Source organism: Momordica charantia (genome assembly GCF_013281855.1).
Source record: "Momordica charantia cultivar OHB3-1 chromosome 4 unlocalized genomic scaffold, Mcharantia_2.0 BLBB01000004.1, whole genome shotgun sequence".
Classification (NCBI taxonomy): domain Eukaryota; kingdom Viridiplantae; phylum Streptophyta; class Magnoliopsida; order Cucurbitales; family Cucurbitaceae; genus Momordica; species Momordica charantia.
In genome coordinates this window covers 14326645-14336214 of record NW_028275162.1, presented here as the reverse complement: position 1 = coordinate 14336214, position 9570 = coordinate 14326645, and the positions used below count along the sequence as shown (strand labels likewise).

Sequence of the window (9570 nt, the reverse complement as noted above, 5' to 3'; positions counted from 1 at the left end):
TCGTCATTAAACTGTTCACGTATAACAGTTCCATCATCACAGAGCGGGGATTCCAATCTAGACAGGTGATCAGCAACTTGGTTTTCAGTACCCTTCCTGTCCCTAACTTCAATATCAAACTCTTGAAGTAACAAAATCCACCGTATCAAACGTGGTTTCGCATCTTTTTTAGCAAATAAATATTTTAAAGCAGAATGGTCAGTAAAAACAATGACTTTTGTGCCTATCAAGTAAGACCTAAACTTATCAAAGGCGAACACAACTGCTAACAGTTCCTTTTCAGTAGTAGTGTAATTGAGTTGTGCACCAGTCAAAGTCTTACTAGCATAATATACAGGGTGCAAGATCTTGTTTTTACGTTGTCCTAACATAGCTCTTATTGCATAATCACTAGCATCACACATGAGCTCAAAAGGTAAATCCCAATTAGGTTCAATAATTATAGGGGCTGAACTTAAAGCAACTTTCAACATTTCAAATGATTTTAAACAGTCATCATCAAAAACAAATTGTCTATCATGTTCTAACAATTGACACAAGGGTTTAGAAATCTTAGCAAAGTCTTTTATAAAGCGGCGGTAAAATCCCCCATGCCCTAAAAGACTTCTAATCCCTTTAACATTCGTGGGAGCAGGTAGCTTTGAAATGATGTCTATCTTAGCGTGGTCTACCTCTATTCCTTGCTTGTAAATTTTGTTGACCCAAAACAATACCTTCTTGTACCATAAAATGACACTTCTCCCAATTTAGGACTAGGTTTGTTTGTTCACATCTCTCCAATACTATCTCCAAATTAACTAAACATGCATCAAAAGAATATCCAAAAACAGAAAAGTCATCCATAAAAACTTCTAGAATATTTTCTACCATGTCAGAGAAGATGGCCATCATACACCTCTGAAAAGTCGTGGGTGCATTGCATAATCCAAAGGGCATTCGCCTGAAAGCGAACGTACCATACGGACACGTAAATGTTGTCTTCTCCTGGTCTTCTGGAGCAATAGTAATTTGATTATAACCCGAATATCCATCTAAGAAACAATAGAAATCCTTACCTACCAGACGGTCGAGCATCTGGTCAATAAACGGTAGAGGAAAATGGTCTTTCTTCGTTACCTTGTTGAGTTTGCAATAGTCAATGCAAACTCTCCTCCCACTCACAGTTCGGGTTAAGATGAGCTCATTCTCCTCGTTGGCCACCACGGTTATACCCTCTTTCTTTGGTACACACTGTACTAGGCTTACCCAACTGCTGTCGGATATTGGGTATATAACACCGGCGTCAAGCCATTTAAGAATTTCTTTCCTTACAACCTCTTTCATCTTCGGGTTCAACCGCCTTTGACTCTCAATAGAGTTCTTAGCATCTTCTTCCAATAAGATTTTGTGCATGCAAAAGGCCAGGCTTATCCCTCGGATATCTGCTATTGTCCATCCAATGGCCTTTTTGTGCTTCTCCAAAATCTGCAATAAAGAATATTCATTAGTAGGTGATAAATTGGAAGCTATAATAACTGGTAAAGTGTCGTTATCCCCTAGATACGCATATTTCAAATGCGACGGCAATGGCTTCTGCTCCAAAGTGGGTGGTTCCACTATGGACGGAAGTAACGACTTGCATTCTTCTTTTTGTATTTTTTCAACAGGATTAGTCACATCTTCCGGTCCTTCTGCTATCTTATCAAGCTCTTCTTCAATCTCTGTAACTAACAAGTCATAAAACTTATCAAACATAACAGGATTCAAGCTAGTTATAGCATAGCACTCTTCAAAGTCTCCTGGTAATTTCATGGCGTCTAGAACGTTAAATTTAACTTCTTCATTATTTACCCTTATTGTAATTTCTCCCTTCCTCACATTAAAAACTGTATCCCCAGTGGCTAGAAATGGTCTTCCTAAAATAATGGGAACGTCTAAGTCCGCCTCGCAACCTAGAATGATAAAGTCCGCAGGGAAAATGAATTTGTCCACCTGGACTAAAACATCTTCTATCTTTCCCTCAGGTCTTATGATAGATCTATCTGCTAGTTGGAGGGTAACCGTAGTAGGTCTAGCTTCTCCTATGCCTAAAGATTTGAAAACTGATAATGGCATAAGATTAATGCTAGCGCCTAGATCACATAATGCCCTACCTAAGTTTTTCCGTCCTATGGAACATGGAATGGTAAAACTGCCAGGATCATTACATTTCATGGGCAGCGGGCTGCCTACAGCTTTACTACTACATTTTGTCATGGCTACCAGTTCATGCTCTCCTACCTTTTTCTTCCTAGAAACTATATCTGTCCAAAACTTAGCATAATTTGGCATCTGTTCTAGAGCATCTACTAATGGTATATTTATATGCAATTGTTTGAAAATATCTAAAAATTTTCTAAATTGGGAATCATTATTTTTCTTAACTAATCTTTGTGGAAACGGGGGAGTCCAGGGGTAAAAGAAGGTTGTATCTGTGGAGGAACACTCAGGGTGTCCTCATAACCTTTTCTAATATTTTCTTTTTCTGGTGTTGTTGGATTCTCTGGTATCTTTACAGTTGGTTCAGTGGACGGAATCTGTACATCTGTTGTTGGCATTGTTGGTCAATCATATGCCAGTCCACTCCTAAGGGTGACAGCTTTGCACTGTTCTTTCCCTTCTCGTTTTGGTAATTCAGTATGGCTTGGAAAAGAACCTTGTGGTCTATTCTTCAATTTATTGGCGAGCTGTCCCAATTGGGTCTCGAAATTCCTCATTGATGCCGCTTGGGATTGTATCACTGCGTCGGTTCGGGCCATGTACTCCTTCATCATATTCTCAAGATTTGAGTTGTTATTTTGAACTGGTGGAGTCTGTGTTCTCTGATTGTACTGCTGTTGCAGTGGCGGGATGTATTGCTGTGTAGGTGCAACATATGGCTGCTTGTTCTGCTGGCTTTGCCCTTGATTAAAACCGCTCGAACCTCCTTGACCTCCCCATGATAAATTAGGGTGGTGCCTCCAACCTGGGTTGTAGGTGTTCGAATATGGGTTAAAATTCCTATTGTTCCCATGTCCTACATAAAAAACGGAAGCAGGGTTATGTGGACAATTATCATAAATATGGTTTTCACTGCAAAATGAACAAATGAGATCGTTTACTTGGCAAACAGGGGCAGGAGTGCAATAATCCGACTTCACAGGTTGTATCGGTGTGGCTAATGGATTTTTATTCCCAATGCCATCTCTTTTCGCCTCTGGTTCATTGTAACCATCTCTTTTTGCATCGAGGTCGCAATGTCTAGAGCCAAAACTCCAGCTGGATCTTGCTTCTTTGGTGCTGCCCTTGATCTTTGCAAACACCATAATTCGTTGTGTGAAGCTAAGTCATTTAGGATGTCGACTATCTCGTTGAATGTCTTCTTTGTAAAGGCTCCATTGGCAGCATTGTTTAGCATCATCTTAGTAGGATGATCTAAACCTCTAAAGAAATGTTCTATCTGGATGCATGCCGGCAAGCCATGGTTCGGACATTTCCTGATTAATTCTTTAAATCTTTCCCACGCCTCGTGAACAGGTTCACGATCATACTGTCTAAAGGAGATGTTCTCCTCTCTGATATCAGCGTGGCGAGTAGGTGGGAAGAATTTTGTTAAGAACTTCTCCACTAACGACCCCCATGTGGTGATGGATGCCGGTGGAAATGCATTGAGCCATGCTCTAGCTTGGTCCTTCAAAGAAAATGGAAAAAGTGTTAGTCTAAGAGCATCGTCTGTTATACCAGGTAATCGAAATGCATTTGCAATTTGAATGAATGATTTCAGATGATCATGTGGATCCTCATGTTCCTGCCCTCCAAAATGTCCAATTGTCTATAACATTTGGGAGATCATTGGTTTAAGCTCAAAGTTTGTGTGGGCTAGAATAGGGTTGACTATCCCTGAATCAAAGTTCTGAAAAGCCGTGGCGGCATATTCTCGCATTGCCACGTCTCTGTTGTCCGCCATCTGGATATGGTTGAATTCATTATTTCTTGCATGATCCCTCATATTACCGTTAACAGCAGGTGGATCAACTGGATCACGAGGTGGAATATCTGCCATTGATGTGCTCGTACTCTCTACCTCACTTTTAGGACTGATTTCACCTTCTCTCTCTTTTTGCTCTTCTAGTTGTTTTCGAAGTCTTTGCTCCTTTCGAGTTTTTTGAATGGTCCGCTCAATCTCAGGGTCAAGGGGTAGAAGAAAAGATCTTGTGCTCATGCACTTTAACTTACCCTTGTGAGATAAACGACAAAAAATATAGAACAAAAACGGTGGATGGAAATTACACCCAACAACAATTCACAAAAATAAAAACTAAAAGAATTTGAAAATAATTTTAAAACTAAAGTCCCTGGTTTGTGGTTAGCCAAGGACGAGTCCGACCAGCCCTTTCACAACATCCCCTGTAGGTTTGAGAACTTAGATAAGGAGTAGAGTCTTTATTCGCTTTTCATTATTCCTCTTCGTGCTCTAACCCACGACTTCTTTATTTTTAGTTGCTATCAAGCCTGTCCCTCAGCTTTCCCAGTCGAATTTTGACATATTGAAATTTTACAAGGACAAGTTCAAGAGCGGCAGGAAGATTAGCAACTTCTTGACCGACAAGTTTCTTTTAGCTTCAGGTTTGCTCGACTACAACCCGCTGCTTGTTCCTCATAAGGCTCACAGACCAATACAAAGCTCGGTAAATCGTGCTCGAACCTTGGACCGAGGCTCTTTAGAATTTTCAGTCAATTAACTTGGTTTGATTCTTGTACAACAATGATTTGTGGATTCTCCCATGACGTAAGGTGCAAACATCCTCGCCAGGGGCAGGCTTCCAAATTGAAAGAGGCGCCAAGTCTTGCTCTTATCCACCCTGTAACGCCCCAGGAATTTCACCATTTCCAAACAGGGACCGTTACTAAGCCTACCTAAAATTTTCACATAAACAAGAGAATTTTCTTCACAACAACACTAAGCAATAAAACTACCACGCTTCTGCTGCGCTACACTGATTTCCAACACTCACGAGAGCTTGAACAATTAGAACAACAACACTAATGTTGTAAGAGATACTCACATCCTATACAGATAAACCATTTAATATCGACTTCACATTAACCAAACCCTTCAAGGAAACCTTACTAACTATAAACCATCCACTAAATGAATATTAACATCTCGAATGGCAATGAAGGAAAAGCTAATTCAAGTACGATCAACTTAAACAAATGTATTCATAAATATCCTAAGTGGATTACAATCCCGTAGTTCAAGAGGCTAACAAAATTAATGCTCTAAAAGAACAATGAATCGGCAACCTTACGACATCCTTTAGACAATAAAACTAAACAAAACCAACCACTACCAACTCAACTACAACATTAAATGGCCACAACTATCCTAACTAAAAGAAATTTAATTGCACACAGCATAGCTAATGGTCTTTCCGATCAAGCCTCCTTCTCGCCATCACCATCCCAAAAGCTAGCTCGATACCTGCGAACTGGAGGGGAAAAAGAGGGATGCGTACAACCACAGTACTCAGTAAGCAGCCCTTATCTGAAAGGTCACGCACAAACAGCATACTTATCAAGGAACAACATGTCATGCTTATTAAAGGATCAACACACACACATCATGCTCAACCAAATCATGAAACATTCACAGTCATGCTTTTCATCACATTATGCATTCAAATATAGACACATTCTATAAAATTCAGTGACAACCACAACCAGGAACACATTAACTACCAGTACTAACCTCTAGTATCCCTAACATCTCAAGTACCTCTACGCTTATCACAACTACTCTAGCCTTCCACAGTTAACTCCTTCGAGCAGAGTCGGCCCCTGACCATTTATACCCAGAGCCCCGACCCTGCAGCATCGACCCTCGACCATTTATACCCGAGGCCCCGATGACTTCACCGTCTATTGGCCCTTGACCATTTGTACCCAAGGCCCCAATAGTTCTCCTTTCGAAAGACTCCTCGTATCGACCCCCAACCATTTATACCCGAGGCCTTGACACTCATCTTTATCCAATATTGGCGTATCGACCCCCGACCATTTATACCCGAGGCCTCGATACCCAATTAGTGACGTATCAGCCCTCGACCATTTATACCCGAGGCCCTGACACTCACCCATTCACTTCGTAACTTTCATAACTCCACATATCATTTCTAGCCTCCAACCAGGATTTCAGTACTACATCCCTAATAACACCAACCACCACAAAGCCCAGCAACAACACAACCACTAATAAGATTTCAATGCATCACGGGTCTCAATAACACAAAGTTTGACAACAACCAACCTGCTCACAGCATAGCGCACACAAAGCTTCAACAAACAACCCTATGACATTCTTCACATAACATGCTTTTCACAACATAACAAATCCTAATCACTTCCAACCAACCATACAATATCAGTAAGTTCCTAAAGTTGCAGACAACAAACATGAATACCAGTCACATACATATCCAATATATAAAATAACCGCAAGTTACAATAACAGCATCGACCTCACAAACCTGTCCAACAATTAAAATAATAAGAGAAACATGTTTATAATGTAAAATCAGCAAGAAAAATTTCTATTAACACACATCAACGCACACACCCGCCCCCGTGCTACTTACTTTGTTATGTCCCAAAATTCTCATAAAAGTCCTACTTGCTACTACGCCATGCCTCATGCATCAACAATCTCATAACAGTTCAATATGCGATACACCAAAATGATCATATGTAAAAGCCAATCAATCTAAAATAGTCCAACATGATCCAACAGCTCCAGCAGGCATCGTTCACAGAAAAAGCACAAACAACCACTTAACCCAAAATATAATTGATAAATACCCAGCATACATCAAACACAACCGATTTCTCATAAATATTCAATACGCTTTCGAAACAACAGATTATAGTACCGGTATACAAATTTCATCATGAAAACCAATTGGAACATAATAGCAATTCAATCATAGTCATCCAGGATTACCTGGCTACAATTTATTCACACAACCACATACTTTTCCCAAGATATATCAACAGTTTTATCAACAATGACGTTTACTAAATGATAACAACGACAAGCGACATGCAAGTATCACACATGGGCACACGAGCAAACAACCATATCATATCAGCACACAACAACCAATCCCTCCAGTAAGAAACTACTTACAACAAAGTTCTAATGCGCTACCAAGTTCATCGAAGGGTTCCTAAATCCAAAAGCAAACCAAACTTGATTAGAAGTCATGTTAGAAACACTTAGTTTGCATCAAAAGTGAGTTTAGATGATCCGTTACCTACTATCTCACCATGAAACCTCTTGGGTAAGGAGTGGGTCGACGCCGAGGAGGTTCGGGCATCCAAAACTGAGTTCAAATGTCCTTATGCTTGCTGTTCCAATGTCAAAAGCGATGGGTAATGCTGGCTTGAGTCTAAATAGGGGTGGGTACCGCGAATCGAACTCCAGACAGGTGTGGGTAAGCGTCTAAAGTCGTCGAGGGAATCGAAGCAGTCACACGTCGCTGCCACCGGACTCGCTCGTGGTCTGCCCCAAGCCGCCGGAACGAGGACCCGTTCAGATGGGGCCGAAAACGCGTGGGTCGTCGCAGATCTCAGAAACGCGGCCGCCGTGGGAAATCGGACATCGTCGTTCATGCGCCGCCGCGAGCTGCTGCGGGAGGATGCCGGCGTGGAGCTCTCTTCTGCTGCTGTGCCGCTTCGCCGGAGAACAAGAAAGAGCAGGGTGCCGGCTGGGATGCTCGAAGAAGAAGAAGAAATTTGTGGGGGGGGGGGGCTGGCGTCTGGCAAGGGGAAAAAGAGAACAAGATGTTGTTAGGGTTTCTTTTTTTTATTTTTATTATTTTTTGTTTGAATTTCTTCTTCTTAAAGGAGGCCCAACTAAAACCACAATGGTCCAAACCATAAGCCCCAAAATTACACTCTAGAAAGCAAATAAAACCCACAACAATCCAAAATAAAATAGTTAACTGAAACTCTAAAACCCAAGTGTAATAATTCAAAGGAAAGTAGAATTTATGAAGAAAAATCCTAAAACCCCTAAATTTAAGATTTAACTAAAAATCTCCTACACAGGTCGAGAACTTAAATTATCTTAATCCAATGAAATTAAACTTAATTCCAATTTAGCCAAAAATTAGAATTTCAAAGTTAGAAGATCCAAGAATTAAAGTTATCAACTTAGGGAAAAATCCAAGGCCACCATTTATCCAAAAATAAACGAGTCCGAGAACGCGGGGCGTTACACACCCTCCCACCGAGGTCGAGGTAGTTGATGTGGAGCGTGGGGCAGCCACTCCGCAAGGGGCGATGATTGCTGATGCCTCTCAAGATCACGAGATCCTTGATGTCTCCCCCCTCAAGGAGGTTTGGAGGAAGGCCTCCCCCAAGAAGTCAAAGAAGAAGAAGCGCAAGGCCAACTCTTCCGAGGACGTGGTGAAGGAGGTTCGAGCTGGTCCACGGGTCAGCCCTTTGGAGAACTGATTGATGATCCGACGGCAAGGATGGGCGACACTTCAGACATCGAAATGAGGTTCAAGGTCGAAATTTCAAGTATTGGGATGAAGGAGAGAGCCATGGAGATGTCAAGCTCTTGCTTCGATCATTGTTGGAGGGGGGCTTCTAAGTTTGTCAGCGCTCCTAGGTTGGCCATCCAACGACTGTTGGACTATACTGCTGAGGTAAGACTTGACTAGCCTTTTTTTTCCTTTGCATAATTATCTTTGGACTAACACCTGGTTTTCTTGCTTTCGCCATCAGGCTCACGCGGTGGCCTGCCAAACTGTTATCATGATGAAGGCCAAGCTGGACGGGCACGATCTTCTTGAGGAGGGGATCTCAAAGAGGCCCGAGCTGAGGCCTAGGTGTGGAAGTATACTTCCGAGGCCGATAAGGCCGAGCTCAAAAGCGTCAAGACAGAAGTTGCTCGGCACATGGAAGCTCTTAGGGGTGCCCATGCCGTGGCCAAGGGCTTGGAGAAGGAGAAGTTCGCCCTCATGAAGCAGATGATGAGCTTGAATTTCGCGGGGTGGCCCTTGAGGAGAAGTTGAAGGGCAATGACTCCGAGGTGGAGAAGCTGAAGGCCGAGCTGGGCTCGAGAAGTCCAACCTTAGCAACGAGGTGTTCTTGGAGGAAGCTTTTCGCCAGCATCCTAACTTTGACAGATTTGACAAGGAATTCAGCGACGTCGGTCTTAGGTTCCTAATGAAGGGAGTTAAGGAAGTGGCCCCCGAGATCAACCTCGAGCCCATTAAACTTCAGTATGCTAAAAAGTGGGTTTGAGTCCCAATGGAACTCCTGGCCCCCAAGACTTGGTGGACCAATGCCTGAAGGAACTTAACTCCGACGCCAAGCTCGACGAGGGGGAAGGTGCAAGCTTTTCTTCCCAAGAGGTCGATGGGGCCAACTTCCTTGCCACTGGTGTGATCTCCTCCTAAGAGGCCGGGCTGGTGGACTCCCAGGAGCATGACATCCTGGGTTCCCAAGGTGAGCTCGGGCCGCACCTCGGAAGCAGCTGATGGGCTCCATCTCTTCCCACTT

The 9570-nt window shown here is 42.6% G+C and overlaps 1 non-coding gene across 1 annotated transcript; it reads left to right on the top strand.

Moving 5' to 3' along the window:
- The first annotated feature begins 3473 nt into the window (after positions 1 to 3473).
- LOC148211894 (small nucleolar RNA R71) lies at positions 3474 to 3580 on the top strand. The gene has a single exon (XR_015790580.1). It is a non-coding gene; the product is annotated as a small nucleolar RNA R71 (small nucleolar RNA).
- Positions 3581 to 9570: the final 5990 nt, after the last annotated feature.